Source organism: Dendropsophus ebraccatus, chromosome 6 (assembly GCF_027789765.1).
Source record: "Dendropsophus ebraccatus isolate aDenEbr1 chromosome 6, aDenEbr1.pat, whole genome shotgun sequence".
Lineage (NCBI taxonomy): Eukaryota > Metazoa > Chordata > Amphibia > Anura > Hylidae > Dendropsophus > Dendropsophus ebraccatus.
In genome coordinates, this window is record NC_091459.1 from 138,039,739 (window position 1) to 138,061,538 (window position 21,800).

Consider the following 21,800-nt stretch of genomic DNA (forward strand, 5'->3'; position numbering starts at 1 on the left):
TGCCAGAGATTTGTAATTCTCTTCTATTAAAAAATCTCAAGTCTTCCACTACTTATCAGCTGCTGTGTGTTCAGCAGGAAGTGGTGTTTTCTTTCCTGTCTGACCCAGTGCTCTCTGTTGCCTCCTCTGTCCATGTCAGGAACTGTCCAAAGCAGGAGCAAATCCCCATAGAAAACCTCTCCTGCTCTCCAGACTGGAAATAATACAACTTCCTGTTGGGCATACAGCAGCTGATAAGTACTGGAAGGCTTGAGATTTTTTAATAGAAGTAAATTACAAATCTCTGGCACTTCATGGCAGCAGTTGATTTGAAAGAATTTTTTTTTTGGTGGACTACCCCTTTAAAGCACAAAACAGACGTTACGTCTCAAGCCGCAGCTCAGACCAGGAAGCAGCGGCCGGACGGGAGAACGGGGCAGCGCGATCCAGGACCCGGCGCTGGAACCGGGGAGGTAAGTGACCGGCGGCTTCTATATTCACCCCCTCCCCGGTCGTACAATAAAAATGACCCCAGCACGGATTAACCCCTTTAACTCTTACAGCCAGCAGACAATTGGTTGTTTCACCAATTGGATGTTTCAGCCGACTATAAGATACAGGTACAGAACCTTGAAGCCCTAAATATCTCATTGCTCCTCCCCACTGTCCAAACCCTTGCTGCTGCCTTTCCCTTCAAGTAGGCTCCGCCCTCCTTGATCTATCTTGGGCTGCAGCTGACTTCTGACCCTACCACAATGTTTAGGGTAAATCCCCCTCCCCCTTTGCTTAAATCCATAACGTAAGATTTACATGATTTTGCTTGCTGTATTGTGTTTATCCCTTTTGTACCTTCGTTCCTGTTAGAATATTATACCCAATTGTTATTTTATGTTTGCAGGTGCTGTTTGTAACTTCTTTAATACAATTAAATAATAAACTAAAAATGTAATAAAACTTAGAATTAAAAAAAAATAAAAAAAAATAGACATCCTAGTTTCTCCCTCTCCTTGAGTCAACTCCCACTACAAAAACTTCTGAAGGAGAGGCTGGGCTAGGTTCAAGCTATGCCTTCCTTATGTGGACCTAGAAAGTATGAAATATTATGATGTAACTGTGTCCTTAAAGGGAATTTGTCACCAAAATTTTCTTTTACTGATTAGAGTCAGATACTAAAATCATTCTTTTATTTCTATTTTCTGCCTAATATTTTTTATTTCACTTTTTGTACATTGTTATAGGGGCTTCCATCTTTTTTTTTTACAGCATTTACTGACATGCTTTAAAGCAAGATTCATGGACATAGACGACAATAGACAGACTCTGTCCCCTTGGGATAAATGAGAGACATTACTGAGCGCGCTCTGTGACCTGAGAAGAGGTCATTCAGCTTAGATTTAGCCCCAGTGGTTAGAATAAAAACTGCAAGATCTCAGGATTATTTTATAATATAGAGAGAAAAATGGGAAATTAAAAAAAAATGTCACCAAAAATTCTTAAAAAATATGTTTAATCTAAAATTAAAGTAATTTTCTGATGACACATTCCCTTTAAAGTGTCCGGTCCGTGCGGCCCAGAGAAATTATATAACTATACCCTAGTGTCCACTGCTTTCAGCAAACAGTGAGTCGTAGAGTGATCCAGTAGGGGGCACTGTGTAGGAGCCCCATCCAGTAGGGGGCACTGTGTAGGAGCCCCATCCAGTAGGGGGCACTGTGTAGGAGCCCCATCCAGTAGGGGGCACTGTGTAGGAGCCCCATCCAGTAGGGGGCACTGTGTAGGAGCCCCATCCAGTAGGGGGCACTGTGTAGGAGCCCCATCCTCTCAGCAGGGAGGGAGTCAAAAGTATAAAAGAGAAGAAGCTATATCTACCGCCTGAAAGCTCTAAGTATTTGCAGAATTTCTCAGAAACATCAACTTATATAGCAACAAAGACCAGATGCTTACCTCGAATCATGACATGCACGGCCCAGGGAGGAGAAAGAAAATAACATGGAAATATTCACTAAGAATGGCAACCATTGTAAGGGTGGTATTACATGGAACAATTATTGTTCGAAAAATCATTAAATCGTTCAATTGTTTAGTTTAATAGCAGACGACGATTAAATATTAAATTTAATAGAATTTGGACCAATTTTTATCGTTGATCGTTCGCAAATTGTTCACATGTAATAAGACGTCATTCGCAGTAGCGGCGACGACAGGACAAACGCAATAACGATCATAAGTAGCGATCATCGTTCCGTGTAATTGGGTGAACGATTTCAGGTCGTGCGCCATAGCGGTCGTTTGAGTTTGTTTATCGTTAATCGTCAAAAAATCGCTTTGTGTAATAGTACCCTAAGGTTATGTTCACACAACGTATATTATCGTAAAACCACGGCTGTTGTAGAACGGCCAAGATCATTACGAGAATATATACGTTACTCCGGCCAGGATCCCTAGCGGTGCCCCAAACACTGCAGTATCGGCCGGGATGAGCTTTTCAGAGACCGGCCTCACTGAACGGCCGGTCTCTTACGTTGTGTGAACATAGCCTAAGGATATATCAGAATAATAATCAGCACAGTTTTGGTGTGATGATAGAGATGCGGTGATAGAAGGGGGTGATTTGGACTGTGAGTAATACAGTAATCATGAAGTGAAGTGCTTTGTTATCTCTGCAGTCCACTCATCGGCCGGCTACCTTTTAACTCAGTGCCGTTCCTCCCTGCGTGCTTGGAAAAGCTGGATCCAGTCCTGGGAAACTTCCCCAACTTCCCTGCAAGAATGTATTCTGTATTCTCTCCAGTGTGACACAGTGCTCTCTGCTGCCACCTCTGTCCATGTCAGGAACTGTCCAGAGCAGCAGCAAATCCCCATAGAAAACCTCTCCTGCTCTGTCCATGATATTTTCTGACATGGACAGAGGTGGCAGCAGAGAGCACTGTGTCAGACTGGAAAGAATACACCACTTCCTGTAGGACATACAGCAGCTGATAAGTACTGGAAGACTTGAGATTCTTAAATATAAGTAATTTACAGTAATATCTCCCTTTAGGTAGACAAGTGATATGAAAAGCAATCGCTTCCAGGTGGCGGGCAACCATTAAGGGCCAGAAGAGGGTCTTTGAGTTTGCTCCTCGGCAGGCACCAGTAACAGTCATTGCCTGTTGGATATGAAAGCAGAGCTGTCTGTAGGACAGGTCCACACTGCGTTTTTGCAATTAGTTTTTTTCATCAGTTTTTTTGCAAAAAACGGATGCATTAGTGTGCATCCGTTTTGATCAGTTTTTCCATTGACTTCCATTGTAAAAAAAAACGGATAAAAGTGGATCAGTTTTTTTTAACGGACACAAAAGTAGTGTCAGCTACGTTTTTGTGTCCGTCAAAAAAAACGGATGTTTTGATCCGTTTTTTTTACAATGGAAGTCAATGGAAAAACAGCTCAAAACGGATGGACACAAATGCATCCGTTTTTTCATCAGTTTTTTGCAAAAAACGGATTGCAAAAACGCAGTGTGAACCCAGCCTAAGAAGGAGCACTCACTGTCTTATATCCTTGATTTAATCTTCCTTACATTTGTATTCTAGATGTATCTGAATAGAGGAGCAGCGGAGAAGAGTGTTGCTGTTTGTTTGACTTACGACCAGATAATTAAAAGTTGGTGAACACAAGTGTTTTGACGTTTTAATGTCTCCTAAATTAAAAAAATCTGTTGCAGAACGGTATAGGCCGGAGATAGGAGACGGGAGGATAGCTGGCAGAGGTTCATACGAAAGAGGAACGCTTGTATACAAAGTGTTCATCATGTCTTCAATAAAACAACTGTCATCTAGCTTTATTATATTGTAGTCGGCATCGCTTACTAGCGCTGATATTCTATTATTACAGTATTATTATAGTGATAGATTATAGATCTATTGTACACGAGTAGAGATGAGCGAATTTACAGTATACACAAAGCGAAGAGCTTCATTGGCTCACCGATCGCCTCATCAGCCAGCTGACTTTGAACTCTGTGCTGTTCTGCTCCGGATGACTGGAAAAGCTGGATCCAATCCTGGGAAACTGGGAAAAGATCTAGCTTTTCCAGGCACCCGGAGTGAAGAGACACAGAGTTTAAAGGCAGACAGCTAAAAAGGCCACCGGTGAGCCAGCTGCCTTTGAATTCTGTGCCGTTCCGCTCTCGATGACTGGAAAAGCTGAATCCAATCCTGGGAAACTGGGAAAAGATCCAACTTTTCAAGGTACCCAGAGTGAAAAGACACAGAGTTTAAAGACAGACGGCTAAAAAGGCCACTGGAGAACCAGCTGCCTTTGAACTCTTTACCACTTCGCTCCAGATAACTGGGAAAGCTGGATCCAGTCCTGGGAAACTGGGAAAAGATCCAGCTTTTACAGGCACCTGGAGTGAAGCGGCAATGAGTTTTAAAGCAGCTGGCTAATAAGGCCACTGGTGAGCCCGCTGCTTTAGAACTGTTCCGGATGACTGGAAAAGCTGGAACCAGTCCTGAGAAACTGGGAAAAGATCAAGCTTTTCCAGGCACCTGGAGCGGCACAGAGTTTATATGCAGCCTGCTATTAAGGCCACCGGTGAGCCAACGAAGCGCTTTGCTTCGTCCATACCATAAATTCGCTCATCTCTATTCACGAGCCATCCAAAACGTGAACATAATCAGTGTAAGGGTATGTTCACACACAATAATTTAAAAAAAAAGAACGGCCACTGTTTTCAATAAAAACAGTATCCGTTCTTTTCAACCTGTGCGGTATTGCGTTGAAATCAAGACAATGCCCGCTGTACGATGCACACTCCGCGCCGACAACAGTTGTTTTTTGGTGCGGCTGTGCAAAAGAATGATCATGTCAATTAATAACGGCGGCTGTTTCTCGAACAGCGGTTGTCATTAACCCCTTCAAGACAGAGCCCTTTGATGCACGAATGTCCTGGTCAAATTAATGCAATGTTCCTCCTCCGCCTTCTAAGAGCCATAGCGCTTTTATTTTTCCAACTACAGGGCTGGTTGCTGTGTCATTTTTTGTGCCATGATCTCTAATTTTTATTAATATCATATTTGTGTAACAGGAAAATTTAGATCGCTTTTTATTATTTTTTTCTGATATATAACTGGCGTGTTTTTTTTCCCCCGTTTACGCCGTTCTTTGTGCAGGAACAATAATGTTATAATAGATCAGACAATTCGACAGGCTACGCTATGTAATATGTAATTTATTTCTTTTTAAAAATATTTTTATAATGGGCAAGGGGGTCTTTGAAATTTTTATTGGGAGGAGGGGTTATAATGGCTTTTTTACATCCTTTTTTTTTTTTTACACTTTTTTTCACTGTAATACATGCATCTGATCTATGCTATACCATAGCATAGCATAGATCAGTGTTATCGGCGATCTATGTATAAAGCCTGCCTGAGAGCAGACTCAGGCCGATCAGACAGGACAGAGGTAAGTGACTTACCCCCACCCGTCGGCACAAGTGATCAGGACCCCCGCAGCATGACTGCTTCTGCCCGTGTTTTGGTTAATAAAAAGACTAACAAAAATACTGTGGGGAAGATTTATCAAACATGGTGTAAAGTGAAACTGGCTCAGTTGCCCCTAGCAACCAATCAGATTCCACCTTTCATTCCTCACAGACGCTTTGGAAAATGAAAGGTGGAATCTGATTGGTTGCTAGGGGCAACTGAGCCTGTTTCACTTTACACCATGTTTGATAAATCTCCCCCTATACGTGCACATAGACATAAGATGTAATGCCAAAAATGACAGTTTTTTTGTATGAATCAAATACAAAAAAAAAAATAAATGAAGTAAAAACAACAACACAATGACATGAGGATGTACTAAAAGGTTATATACTACAGAATGAATTAGCTGACTACTTAGCAAACAAATGACTCTGCTGCTTTCTAGACTATGGATTGCATGCTCTCTGTATGGGGATTATTCCTTCTACAACAATACGCTGGTCTCAGGTGCATTATAATCCTCTCTGCTGTCCGTGGTGCTGACACATACAATGCCATGGTAATCCTCTTTACCCATCTTAAAGGGGTTATCCAGCGCTACAAAAACATGGCCACTTTCTTCCAGAGACACCACTCTTGTCTCCAGCTTGGGGCGGGGATTTGCTGCTCAGTTCCATTGAAGTGAATGGAGCCCAATTGCAAATCGCACCTGAACTGGAGACAAAAGTCATGTTGTCTCTTAAAGAAAGTGGCCATGTTTTTGTAGCGCTGGATAGCCCCTTTAAATCTTTAACTGACTTAGAGGGAGGGGCTTCAGAATTTTTTGGTGAGCCCCTTTAAGCATTTTATAACCGCTTTTTAATTATCTTATCATTTCTGCAGCTCATCCAATATGGTTTCTTGGTAAGTTTTGCATTTTTTTTTTCTTTTTCCTTAAATTTGGCGTAAAGCTGTAAGTGAAACGCTGGGGTAATTTATCGTAAAAAATTCCTGCATTTTTGAGTGTTTTTGTGGTGTGGTTGTGGTTTAGCTCTCTATGTTGGTATTGCTACGGTAGGGGGTTATATAAGCTGAGGGCCAAACAAAGCTGCCATGTCTGCCATGTATGTGAGCCACTAGGCCCTGCTAATAAGCTGACTGTCAGCACAATACTGATGGACGATGGACAGGCTTAAATACTGTATTACATAAGTGCCCTGTACTCCTGTATTAAAGCAATCATGTTACTGTATCACCTCTTTAAAGCGACTCTGTACCCATAACCTGTCCCCCCCCCCCCCCCCCCCCCCCCCAAACCACTTGTACCTTCGGATAGCGGCTTTTAATCCAAGATCTGTCCTGGGGTCCGTTCGGCAGGTGATGCAGTTATTGTCCTAATAACAACTTTTAATCCTACAGCGCTGTGTCTAACGGCCGGGGCTTACATTTGTAAATGCATTAGGCTGGCACCACCTCTCTGTCCTTCCTCCCCACCCTCCTCAGCATTAGGAATAATCCAGGAACATTTACTGCTGTTTGAGCTTTGCACAGGTGTATTAACGATCCAGCCCATGTTCATTATACACACAGGTGGGGAATAGGAAACAATCTGCCTGGAGTATTCCTAATGATGAGGAGGGTGGGGAGGAAGGACAGAGAGGTTGTGCCAGCCTAATGCATATACAAATGTAAGCCAATAATGTAATCATACACACCCAGCCCTGCTGCATCATACGCACCCATTCCTGCAGCACCATACACACTCAGCCCTGCTACATCATACTCGCTCAGCTTATACTTTTTGAGTTTTTTTTTTAGAATTAAACTTGGAAAATAATTGTAATGTGTAATTTATGCTGACTAGTGCAAAACTGAAAACAATGGCAAACTTAATGCTCCACTCATCCCCCCCCCTTACACACACACAAAAAAACAACTAAATCTAATAAGAATTAATGATAAGGTATTTGTTCCCCCAAAATGTTTCTATTTTAATATTGTACCAATGCCATAAAAATCAGTCATTGTTAAATCAAGAACTGCAGGCGTTTCCCAAACAACCAATCAGATCCCAGCTTTTAATTTTTCCCAGAATTCTCATGTTTTCAGGTTTTTCCCACAAAAAAACAATTAGAATTCAGCTTTTAATTTTTGAAATAAGATCTATAAACAGATACAGTGAAAAGATTAGTCGCTATGGGCATCACTTCCAGTGTTTGCCGGCATCATGTTCATATAAAAGACATTGATTTCCATAGACATCGCCCGACATGTTAAACAGTCCCAACTTACTTTGAATATTTCCTAAAAGAGAATAAAAAGAAAAAAAAAAGTCAAATACAAAATTCGCTCTTTAGAATCTTTTATTCTGTCAAGTTGTTAAAAATCCTTTTGGCCGATTAATAGGAATATCGCTTTCCAGGAAAGTTGGCTGAAAACCAATATGGCTGCCAGTACGGCTCTGGCTTGGGATGTCACCCAGATTTCTTATACTTAAGAATAACAAATATTGTTATGCGGCCATACATATCTGGCTCCAATAATGTTGTAAAACTAGGGAGAAGAGTTGTTCAGGAGTCTAAGAAAGAACCCCATGGAGGCTGTAATGGCGGACCTATCTCTTGTTACCCAGGTTTCGCAAATCCCAAAATATAATAAATTGGTCCCATCTATGGGTCAATATGGAGCCTCTTTGTCTCTATGTTTTTAAAGGGGGGTACACAAATATCTCATAAACTCTCTCTCTTGTGTGCATAAAATATATCGGTAACAACAAAGTGTACTGTATACCTCTATATAATAGTCGTAAAGTTACCAAATAATGACTGTGTTCCCAGGCTGACTGACTTGTGTCCAGAAACCATTTATTAGTCATGGGGGTCATTGGAGCCACCAGTACAGAGTGAGAGAGACAAGAGGTGTAGAGGAAGATGCTCGCTCAGAGGTTCTGCAATCTGCCACCTGAGGCGAGATACTCAACTCGCCTCATAGCAGATAAATCCCTAATTTGAGTCTTGGGGTTGTTAAAAGACGCATCCATCAATCTGGGCCTATTAACCCTCATTGTTGATTCCGAGAAGTTATGGCTGTGTGCCATAAGCCCACAAGTTCAGGCCCAGCCATGACCCAAACAACACAATGCATATATAGTATATTATACTATGCTTAGCAAGATCAACCATTCCATAAGATGGAATCTGAAAATCACAAGAAGAAAATCCCATATTTTAGGAGAGAGTCCCATGCAGTTCATGAATAGATAAATCAGCTCTATCCTGGTACCTAAGGGGCCCAAAGGTCCTTGTGCTCTGATATAGATTTTGCATTGGAGCCTAGTGACTTATTGTTATGCCACATGAAAATTCCCAAAGCCATGTGCATGGGCCAATATGGTGCCACACAGTCTTTGCCAGTCTTTATGGCGATACAGCCAAAGCCATCCTATGGGGTTTCCAGATGGCACAGTATTGCAGCATCTGTATTGATCAGTGGTTAGCCCTGTTTTCATACACTCCTGGGGTCCTGGGTTATAATCTGCCATCTGCTTGGGGGTTATATGTGCCCCCTTTGTTTCTGTGGGTTTATTCTGGATATTCTGCTTTCTTGATAGGTTAAAAAGGTTATGTATCCTTTAAAAAAAACTCACATATTGTACCACTGAAATCATTGCTACCATAGGTCATGGTAGCCATGATGCCAGTGGTATATGGCTACCATCCCTATAGTAGTTATGTGTTGGCTTGGAGTACACCAAGACTCGGTACCCAGCAAAGTTTCTGCACTGGATTGGATAGGCGAGTAATGGTTAACCCTGGACCATTAGGGTGAGGTTAACGTGAAGGAATAGGCAGCAGGGGAAGGGTTAAGAGTGTGATATTAGCTCCTCTCTCCTCAGAAAATGTGAAGTGGTTACAGATCCATGTAGTACATAAGAAAACAATAACCCTTTAGTTCCTAAAGCTATGCAATATCTGGATACAAATACTTATAACAATGACATCTAGTGGTAAAACTTTGGTACTGCTACATTACCACTTACTCTTTTAAGTACCGACTTTTGCGAAGGGAGTAACCAGTAGCGACACCCGTGGTGGGACACCACACCACCATTAGGCGAGCAGGGCATACACCAGGGATGCTTTATTGATAGATGCCCCCCCCTTTGTTTTTTTTAGTTTATTTTAGTAATAAAGTTTTTTATTGATTGAGGGTACGTTCACACTTACCGGATCCGCAGCGTATTTTCTGCTGCGGATCCGCAGCAGATCCGCAGCAGATTTCATTTAAATAACTTAACACAGCATCAAATCTGCACCATCAAATCTGCTGCGGTTCCGCTGCGGAAAATACACTGCGGATTCGGTAAGTGTGAACGCACCCTCAATATTATTTATAAATATAGGCTGTGGCCTAAGTTTTATTCCCTCCCTCAAGGTCTGGTGTCTTCTTATTTATTTATCTGGGGGGTAAGGTATGCCTTATTCTTTTATATTATTTATAGGTGCGGATAAGCTCTCTAATTTGGAGTTTACATTGGATCAAAATGAAAAAAAAATTTGCATTTTTTTTTTTTTTTGTAGGTAGAGTATCCCACCTATGGGTAATATTTTCAGACGATCCGGGTACCATGTTGGAGAATTACTATTGAATGCGATATTATTATTTGCACCAGCAAACAACGTATGGGTTGAGACATTAAATATGAAAAGGATTACCTTTGGATATGATGAGAAGCAGATTGTTCCGCAGCAGATAGGATCTGTAATCGCCGGCACAGCCGCACAGGATCTGTTTAAACTTAGGGCCCATGTACCATTATTCAGCTCTGCTTATTGTAATGTAAGGGTTGTTCTGCGTAAACGTATGAGACAGGACGTACATGAGCATCATGTGGTACTGATCAAAATGTAGAAAAATCTGGAAATTTACAATTATCTTCAGCCTAAAGCATTGAAAGGCTGTCATATAATAATAATAGCAGCCATTCAGCTCAGCACCTGAGGGGAGTTGTGTTCTCCGCGGAGTAATGAGGATGCTGATATACATAGTGATCACATGTAACACCAAATTACTGCCGACAGACCCAGATAGGAACCTATCCTATATAAACCTACCAGAGACTTTGTTATAGACCAGTGTCAGCCAGGTTACAGAGACTATCACACAAGATATAGATAGATAGATAGATAGATAGATAGATAGAGAGAGAGAGAGAGAGAGAGAGAGAGAGAGAGAGAGAGATAGATAAATAGATAGATAGATAGATAGATAGATAGATAGATAGATAGATAGATAGATAGATACAGTAGATAGGAGATAGATAGATAGATAGATAGATAGATAGATAGATAGGAGATAGATAGATAGATAGATAGATAGATAGATAGATAGATAGATAGATAGATAGGAGATAGATAGATAGATAGATAGGAGATAGATAGATAGATAGATAGATAGATAGATAGATAGATAGGAGATAGATAGATAGATAGATAGATAGATAGATAGATAGATAGATAGATAGATAGGAGATAGATAGATAGATTAGAGATAGATAGGAGATAGATAGATAGATAGATAGATAGATAGATAGGAGATAGATAAATAGGAGATAGATAGATAGATAGATAGATAGATAGATAGATAGATAGGAGATAGATAGATAGATAGATAGATAGATAGATAGGAGATAGATAGATAGATAGATAGGAGATAGATAGATAGATAGATAGATAGATAGATAGATAGATAGATAGATAGGAGATAGATAGATAGATAGATAGATAGATAGATAGATAGATAGATGATAGATAGATAGGAGATAGATAGATAGGAGATAGATAGATAGATAGATAGATAGGAGATAGATAGATAGATAGATAGATAGATAGATAGATAGATAGGAGATAGATAGATAGATAGATAGATAGATAGATAGATAGGAGATAGATAGATAGATAGGAGATAGATAGATAGATAGATAGATAGATAGATAGATAGATAGGAGATAGATAGATAGATAGATAGATAGGAGATAGATAGATAGATAGATAGATAGATAGATAGATAGATAGATAGGAGATAGATAGATAGATAGATAGATAGATAGATAGATAGATAGATAGGAGATAGATAAATAGGAGATAGATAGATAGGAGATAGATAGATAGATAGATAGATAGATAGATAGATAGATAGATAGATAGGAGATAGATAGATAGATAGATAGATAGATAGATAGATAGATAGATAGATAGATGCTGGACTATTGTATGTTAAACTACAGATCTTTTACTATATACAGTGTATATCTCAGAGACGTTACTGTCATATCCATCTCCCAGTCCCTTTAAGTAGGTTAAGTAATTAAAAGTGACCCGTGATCTCCTGCAGTGTAACGCTTTCACTATGCGATATTTTCTTTATTGTCTTTGGCGTCTGTTCAGATGTGGCACCTGCGCCTCACTGGAATGTTATTTTGTTGCTGAAAGAAATTAACTAATTTGGCCGGACACGGGCGCAGGGATGACCTATTTGTACGCTGATCCAAATGTCTGATGCAGATGGACTTATGGGTAACATGTATATACAGTATATAAGTATACAGAGTTCTGCAATGATTCCAAAGAAGTTTAACCCTTTCCTACAACACTAGGAGAAGGTAAGGGAACTCATTATGATTCTGTAGGAATGTCTGACATCAGCAGGAGAATGACTGTAATAATCCCAACTAACAGCCAGGATCAGGGAGAACTACTGCCCCAGCAATTTATCTCTTAAAGGGACACTGTCACAAAAAGAAATCAACAGGGGCTGTGATCAAAAGCAGTTTTGCAAGATAATTTTTTATGTTTTCAATGTTTAAAGTAATGTAATACAATATGGCCACTAGGTGTCTCCCTTCCTGTCAAACTTCAGTCCATGGTCCCTCCGTGATGATATTTGGTCTTTTCAATATTGAAAAAAAGAGACCAAACACAGGAAGTGCCCGTCCTTTGTGAGCTCACAGACATGGCTTGGTACGATTGACTGTCATTCCTAAGCGCACATGGAGCGGTACAAGTCTTCACTGTGCATGTGTGCAGCTACCGCACATCCGCATTCAGTAGCAGTGAATCCTCAGTTTGCTCGCATTGTGTGGTCGGCTCTCCTGTCACACAGCATCAAAACCTCTGTAACTACAGTGACATTATACTGACTGAATTGTTGTATAACAAAGGCTAGGCTAGGTTCACACATAACGTTTAACATTTTGCCATGGATTGCGCAATTTGTTGCATTTTAGTGCTAATAAATGTTATGTGTGAACATAGCCTCAGAGCAGAGTTAATAAAATAATTAGCAAAAGTTAACCTCCCTCAGTTAATATACAACCTGAATGATGAACAGATGTCTTTCCGTGTGTGCGCGCATAGAAAACGTAAAAAATAAAGTGAGTATATTGCAAAACTGTTTGCGATCACATCCCCTGTTTATTTCATTTAAAAAAATGTATATATATATATATATATATATATATATATATATATATATACTGTATATGTGTATATATATATAGTGCCTTTTTAATGAGACATATTTTGGGTGCCAGGAGCTATAGCTACCATCTAATGGTCGCAGCAGCTCCATTTTCTTTACTAAGACAAGCCCTTCAAGGGGTTAAACAATATATCCCAGTTAGACAGTGGTCTTCAGCCTATGGCTATTGGGAGACTACAAGTTCCAGCAAGTCCTGAGTATCACAATCTTCAATCTGGTTTTCACAACTTTTTCTTTTATAGGAATTTTTTTTATAGACGCCTTTTATGAGTACTACTTAATATAGTTCTGATCTAGTGCATCTTCAGGTGAGTGAAAAGAACATTTCCTCTAAAAGCCTAAAATGTGAAACTATTGTCCTCTTACATGTAATGCTATACTGCCAATATACACTAGGTGGCGATGTTTATTGTATTTAAATACATTTAAATGTATTGTCCGCAGTTCATTAAATAAGATGTGTATCTGTATAATGATGTGTATCCAACTTGTCCCTCTACAGGTGTTCTGAAACTACAACTCCCAGCATGCTTTTACAACATTAGGCTATGTTCACACTACGTAAGCTACGTAATAATCACGGCTGTTGTTGCCAATTTAAACAACGGCCGTGATTACTACAGAACTTGTGCAACGCTGCCTTCTATGGAATCCCAGCCGGAGTGTATACACATACACTGCCCCTATATACAAGAATATAACTACTATAATACTGCTCCTATATACAGGGATATAACTACTATAATACTGCCTCCTATATACAGGAGTATAACTACTATAATACTGCCCCCTATATACAGGAATATAACTACTATAATACTGCTCCTATATACAAGAATATAACTACTATAATACTGCTCCTATATACAAGAATATAACTACTATAATACTGCCTCCCATATATACAGGAATATACCTACTATAATACTGCTCCTATATACAGGAATATAACTACTATAATGCGGTTCACGGAAGAAAAAGAGCGCTGCACCTCACACCTATGGCTGATACTAGTGCCCCTAGGCTAAATAAAAAACACATCAGAATTTTGTGTATGAATTGATCAAGCCATACTGCCCCATGTACCTCGTGCCGGTATCTGATACACATGGGTCCCTACACTAAGTCCACACCGTGCCAGTCAGTGGCCACCAACCCCGCAGGCGCGCACAGTCAGGGAACGGGGGCCATGGGACGGCCCTGCGACCCCCATGCCACAGGACCAGACCCAAAAACACCACACCAGAACCCGGCCAGCACCGCCGGTGGAGAAGGTCGCCCCCAAACAGCACAAGTCTGGATGAGGTATTGCGCTCACCATAGCTGCTGCAGACAGAATGGGAAAAGACAGGAGGGATTAAAACCATGTGCACTCAGGTGTCTCCTGCTAATTGCGGTCATGTGGGTCTCACCAGGAGGAGTGCAAAACACGGAGAAAAGAGAGAAACAAAATGCGGTTCAGGGAAGAAAAAGAGTGCTGCACCTCACACCTATGGCTGATACTAGTGCCGCTAGGCTAAATAAAAAACACATCAGAATTTTGTGTATGAATTGATCAAGCCATACTGCCCCATGTACCATCGTGCAGGTATCTGATACACATGGGTCCCTACACTAAGTCCACACCGTGCCAGTCAGTGGCCACCAACCCCGCAGGCGCGCACAGTCAGGGAACGGGGGCCATGGGACGGCCCTGCGACACCCATGCCACAGGACCAGACCCAAAAACACCACACCAGAACCCGGCCAGCACCGCCGGCGGAGAAGGTCGTCCCCAAACAGCACAAGTCTGGATGAGGTATTGCGCTCACCATAGCTGCTGCAGACAGAATGGGAAAAGACAGGAGGGATTAAAACCATGTGCACTCAGGTGTCTCCTGCTAATTGCGGCCATGTGGGTCTCACCAGGAGGAGTGCAAAACACTGGGAAAAGAGAGAAACAAAATGCGGTTCACGGAAGAAAAAGAGCGCTGCACCTCACACCTATGGCTGATACTAGTGCCCCTAGGCTAAATAAAAAACACATCAGAATTTTGTGTATGAATTGATCAAGCCATACTGCCCCATGTACCATCGTGCATAGGTGTGAGGTGCAGCACTCTTTTTCTTCCCTGAACCGTATTTTGTTTCTCTTTTCTCCGTGTTTTGCACTTCTTCTGGTGAGACCCACATGACCGCAATTAGCAGGAGACACCTGAGTGCTCATGGTTTTAATCCCTCCTGTCTGTCCCATTCTTTCTTTGATAGCTATGGTGAGTGCAATACTTTATCCAGACTTGTGCTGTTTGGGGGCAGCTTCCTCCGCCGGTGGTGCTGGCTTGGTTTTGGTGTCGCATTTTTGGGTCTGGTCCTGTGGCATGGGGGTTGCAGGGCCGTTCCATGGCCTCCCTTCCCTGACTGTGCACGCCTGCGGGGGTGGTGGTCGCTGACTGGCACAGTGTGGACTTAGTGTAGGGACCCATGTGTATCAGATACCTGCACGCGGTACATGGGGCAGTGTGGCTTGATCAATTCACATACAAAATTCTGATGTTTTTTATGCAGCCGAGAGGTACTAGTATCAGCCATAGGTGTGAGGTGCAGCACTCTTTTTCTTCCCTGAACCGTATTTTGTTTCTCTTTTCTCCGTGTTTTGCACTCCTCCTGGTGAGACCCACATGACCGCAATTAGCAGGAGACACCTGAGTGCTCATGGTTTTAATCCCTCCTGTCTGTCCCATTCTTTCTTTGATAGCTATGGTGAGTGCAATACTTTATCCAGACTTGTGCTGTTTGGGGGCAGCTTCCTCCGCCGGTGGTGCTGGCTTGGTTTTGGTGTCGCATTTTTGGGTCTGGTCCTGTGGCATGGGGGTTGCAGGGCCGTTCCATGGCCTCCCTTCCCTGACTGTGCACGCCTGCGGGGGTGGTGGTCGCTGACTGGCACAGTGTGGACTTAGTGTAGGGACCCATGTGTATCAGATACCTGCACGCGGTACATGGGGCAGTGTGGCTTGATCAATTCACATACAAAATTCTGATGTTTTTTATGCAGCCGAGAGGTACTAGTATCAGCCATAGGTGTGAGGTGCAGCACTCTTTTTCTTCCCTGAACCGTATTTTGTTTCTCTTTTCTCCGTGTTTTGCACTCCTCCTGGTGAGACCCACATGACCGCAATTAGCAGGAGACACCTGAGTGCTCATGGTTTTAATCCCTCCTGTCTGTCCCATTCTTTCTTTGATAGCTATGGTGAGTGCAATACTTTATCCAGACTTGTGCTGTTTGGGGGCAGCTTCCTCCGCCGGTGGTGCTGGCTTGGTTTTGGTGTCGCATTTTTGGGTCTGGTCCTGTGGCATGGGGGTTGCAGGGCCGTTCCATGGCCTCCCTTCCCTGACTGTGCACGCCTGCGGGGGTGGTGGTCGCTGACTGGCACAGTGTGGACTTAGTGTAGGGACCCATGTGTATCAGATACCTGCACGCGGTACATGGGGCAGTGTGGCTTGATCAATTCACATACAAAATTCTGATGTTTTTTATGCAGCCGAGAGGTACTAGTATCAGCCATAGGTGTGAGGTGCAGCACTCTTTTTCTTCCCTGAACCGTATTTTGTTTCTCTTTTCTCCGTGTTTTGCACTCCTCCTGGTGAGACCCACATGACCGCAATTAGCAGGAGACACCTGAGTGCTCATGGTTTTAATCCCTCCTGTCTGTCCCATTCTTTCTTTGATAGCTATGGTGAGTGCAATACTTTATCCAGACTTGTGCTGTTTGGGGGCAGCTTCCTCCGCCGGTGGTGCTGGCTTGGTTTTGGTGTCGCATTTTTGGGTCTGGTCCTGTGGCATGGGGGTTGCAGGGCCGTTCCATGGCCTCCCTTCCCTGACTGTGCACGCCTGCGGGGGTGGTGGTCGCTGACTGGCACAGTGTGGACTTAGTGTAGGGACCCATGTGTATCAGATACCTGCACCAGGTACATGGGGCAGTGTGGCTTGATCAATTCACATACAAAATTCTGATGTTTTTTATGCAGCCGAGAGGTACTAGTATCAGCCATAGGTGTGAGGTGCAGCACTCTTTTTCTTCCCTGAACCATAACTACTATAATACTGCTCCTATATACAAGAATATAACTGCTATAATACTGCTCCTATATACAAGAATATAACTGCTATAATACTGCTCCTATATACAAGAATATAACTACTATAATACTGCTCCTATATACAAGAATATAACTGCTATAATACTGCTCCTATATACAAGAATATAACTACTATAATACTGCTCCTATATACAAGAATATAACTGCTATAATACTGCCTCCCATATATACAGGAATATAACTACTATAATACTGCCCCCTATATACAAGAATATAACTACTATAATACTGCCCCTATATACAAGAATATAACTACTATAATACTGCTCCCTATATACAAGAATATAACTACTATAATACTGCTCCCTATATACAAGAATATAACTACTATAATACTGCTCCTATATACATGAATATAACTACTATAATACTGCTCCTATATACAAGAATATAACTGCTATAATACTGCCCCTATGTACAACAATAAAGCCGCTACAGTATGAGGTAATGTTCACACACTGTCAAAAAAGGGTTGTCATATAATATAATGGTTGTTATTTGGCATCAAACAACCAAATAGACAGCGTGTGAACATTGCCTAATACTGGGATAGAACAAAATAGAAATACCCATGTAGCAGAAATCTAGTATGATATTCATACTCATAGCAATATGGTCTCAGGGAAGAAAGGATTTCGATCCAACCCAAATATCTAACTACCGGATATAACCTAAAATTTATGAGCCTTAAAAATCTGGAAAACCTGTGTAAATACGAACACAGAACGAACGCTATAGATAGTACAATGATTCTAAACAAACACGGACAGAACTATTCTGTGGTTACACAAAGGACAAGAAAAAGCTTCAAAATGGGTAAAATAGTGAAATTATTGGATTTCCTGCACTAAATATAATTTTTTTTCTTCTGGGGCTTGTGAAGGAAAAACTGGAAAATATTAAATAATATAATAATTATATAATATGACATCTAAAGCAAATGACTGAAAAACAAAATGCAATTAAAGGGGTAGTTCACCAAAAAGAGATTTTTCTTTCAAATCAACTGTTTTCAGAAAGTGCGAAAGATTTGTAATTTACTCCTATTAAAAACTCAAGTCTTCCAGTACTTATCAGTTGCTGTATGTCCTGCAGGAAGTTATGTTTTCTCTCCAGTCTGACACAGTGCTCTCTGCTACCACCTCTGTCCATGTCAGGAACTGTCCAGAGCAGCAGCAAATCCCCATAGAAAATGTATTCTGCTCTCCAGACTGGAAAGACTACACCACTTTCTGCTGGACATACAGCAGCTGATAAGTACTGGAAGACTTGAGATTTTTTTTTTTATAAAAGTAATTTACAAATCTTTGGCACTTTCTGCCACTGGTTCATTTAAAAGAATTTTTTTTCGTGAACTATCCATATAAATAAGAATGAAAGGAGAGAGAAATATAATAAACAATTATATGATGTAAATGGTGTCTGTAACATGAAGTGGAATTGAAACAACTGAGGTTTCAAAGCCCTATTACACTGAGCGATTATCAGCCTAACTTGGCCGATTACCGACCGTTCAGGCTGATAATTGTTTAGTGTCAGGCTATGTTCACACAGCGTAAAAGTATGAACAACGGCCGTACTTTGTATGGTGTGGAACACTGCCTATTCTTCTATGGGATCCCGGCCGGAGTATATACTATGTGTATACGCTCCGTCTGGGATTCCATAGAAGAATAGGCAGTGTTCCCATGCGGCGCCGCAAAGAACTGACATGTCAGTTTTCTGCGGCTGCAATTCAGTGAACTTTAGTGGTACTTTAGTACCAGCCGGTATGATCTTTGCATTGACCGACCGTTCCGTGACCTGGCCGGGTTACGGAACGGCCGGTCTCTTACGTAATGCGAACATAGCCTAATAGCGCATGTTGAAAGGCCACGATGTGTGCAGCGATGGTGTGCTGTGCATCACTCTGTGTTACAGGAGCGGCGGCAGCAGACTGTCACTGACTTCATTGGGCTGCCTGAACGATCCTTTGGTCGGGGCCCCTGCCGCTGCTCTTCGTTTTCTGTGTGTGTAATAGCACATGCAGCGAACAGGGAACCAGAGGGAAGCGATTACTGACCTGACAGGTTGGTGTTTGCTTCCCCTGAAACATCGAGGCATAGGCATCAAACATAGGCCTTTACTGTTTTAGCAACTCCTACCATTTTGTGTCTATAGCTCCTATGCAGGCCTATGTGTTTCCATGGTAACAGACTATAACAACCCTTGTGTAGTCTGTTCCTACAGTCATATTACCTTTTACCTGTCTTCTCCTTATAAGCTTACATTGGCAAGAAGTATATATGACTGATGGGACTACACAGGGCTCTGTAACCATGGAAACACATAGGCCTGCATACAAGTGGTAGAGGATTGTTAGCCCTTTAACCCTTAGGCGACCCTGGGCGTACCCGTATGTCCAGGGCCACCTCCCCGAGTTTAGAGCGGGGCCGCGCGGCAGCCGCGCTCTGAACTGCCGCGGTCCCGGGTGCCGCTCATAGCCCTGGACCGCGGCTATTAGCGGCCACGGTCTGATCGCCGAGCCAGCTAATACAGTAATCGGATGCAGCTGTCAAAGTTGACAGCTGCATCCGATTACCGAATGCAGCCGTTCCCTGGTGTCTAGTGGGGAGGATCGCTGATCCCGGCTCGGCACTCGATTGCTTCCGGCTGCAGTAGCCGGAAGCAATCGATGTGCCTCTCTCATGGATCTGTGCTGCATATCTATGCAGTACAGATCTCAATGAGAGATCAGTGCACTTATACTAAAAGTCCCCCAGGGGGAATAACCCTAACCCCAGGGGGAATAACCCTAACCCCAGTTGGAATAACCCTAACCCCAGGGGGGCTTCCAGTATATGTGTAAAAGTTAAAATAAAAGTGTTATTATTAGTAAAAAGCCCCCTCCCCTAATAAAAGTCAGAATCACCCCCCCTTTTCCCAGGTTATAAATAAAAATAAATAAATAAATAAACAAACATGTTTGGTATCGCCGCGTGCGTAATCGCCCGAACTATTAATTTATCATATTCCCAATCTCGCACGGTAAATGGCGTAAGCGCAAAAAAATTCCAAAGTGCAAAATTGTGCATTTTTGGTCGCATCAAATCCAGAAAAATTTTTATAAAAAGCGATCAAAAAGTCGTATATGCGCAATCAAGGTAGCGATACAAAGAACACATCATGGTGCAAAAAATGACACCTGACGCAGCCCCATAGACCAAAGGATAAAAGCGCTATTAACCTTGGGAATGGAGCGATTTTAGGGAACATATTTATGTTAACAATGGTTTGAATTTTTTACCGGTCATCAGATACAATAAAAGTTATACATGTTACATATCATCGTAATCAGAACAACTTGTGGAACATATATAACAAGTCAGTTTTACCCCAGGGTGAATGGCGTAAAAACGGGAAAAAAAAAATAAAAGAAATGCATTTTTTTTTTTTCAATTTCACCACACTTTGAATTTTTTCCTGGTTTCGCAGTGTGCTTTATGCAAAAATTCAGCCTGTCATTGCAAAGTACAATTAGTGGCGCAAAAAATAAGGGCTCATGTGGGTTTCTAGGTGAAAAAATGCAAGTGCTATGGCCTTTTAAGCACAAGGAGGAAAAAACGAAAACGCAAAAATTGAAATTGGCCCGGTCCTTTAAGGGTTAAACACTTCCTCCTCCCAGTATCGATTTTTGGCTTACATTTTCTCCTATCGTTCCTTTTAAGAACCATAACATCTTTCCACGGACAGTTGTGAGAGGGATAAATTTTTACAAAAAAGGTTATTACGGGTACTCTTCACTTCACTCTACAATGTAATCTGAAGCCAGGAAAATGTTGTATGAAGGGCAAAAATTGAATTCACTATTTGATAAAATTGACATGATACGTTTATTCTATGGGTCAGTACAATTCCAACATGTCAGAATGGGGTAACTTTAGTTTTATTATGAAAAAGAACTAAAATTGGAAAGAAGAAAAAAAAAACATATTCTGATCCCTATAATTTTTTTATTTATCTACCTTTTTTTCTGGTATCTGATGTGACCCCAAATCAGCAATTTTGGACTTCAGTATTTTTATTTGCTTGGAATTTAATAGTTTAAAGGGAACCTGTCATCCCCTGTGCCGGGGTGAAGGCTGTTTGACCCCCCGCTAGAGCCCCGGATACTTACCCCATCTGGCCAAGTCCCGTTCCTGGAGCTGGTCCCGAGACGGAGAAATCCCCATCTGAAGCCCAGCTCGCGCTGCTGAGGTGAATCCGACGCCCATAGAGAATGACGTCTCCATTCATTCTCTATGGGCGTTGGGCTTATTTCTGCAGTTAGCGTGCTGGGCTTCAGACGGGGATATCTCCGCCCCGGGACCAGCTTCAGGAACGGGACTTGGCCAGATGGGGTAAGTATCCGGGGCTCTAGCGGGGGCTCGGGCAGCCTTCACCCCGACACGGGGGGTGACAGGTTCCCTTTAACTATTAATTCGGAAGGAATAACAGGCATTGCTTATTTATTTTATTTTGATTATTTTTTTATTTTTTTACATTTTTTGGCTTAAAAAATGGGGAAAGGGTGTCAATTAAATTTTTATTATGGGAATGCTTTTTTTGTTTTTTTTAAGAAAATAATTGCCTACTTAAATCGATGGAATGCATTGCATTGATCTATTATATTGGCGCTCTGCTATGGACAAACTGTATTGGCAGAGCAGTTATGGTAG

General features: G+C 41.8%; 1 long non-coding RNA gene across 1 annotated transcript; it reads right to left on the reverse strand.

Annotated features, from left to right (window-relative positions):
- Nucleotides 1-7,557: 7,557 nt before the first annotated feature.
- On the reverse strand, nt 7,558-19,255 carry LOC138794482 (uncharacterized). Its single transcript, XR_011363455.1, has 3 exons — nt 19,166-19,255; nt 10,143-10,278; nt 7,558-7,731 (listed from the first exon to the last, which is right to left on the reverse strand). It is a non-coding gene; the product is annotated as an uncharacterized lncRNA (long non-coding RNA).
- Between the last annotated feature and the right edge of the window lie 2,545 nt (nt 19,256-21,800).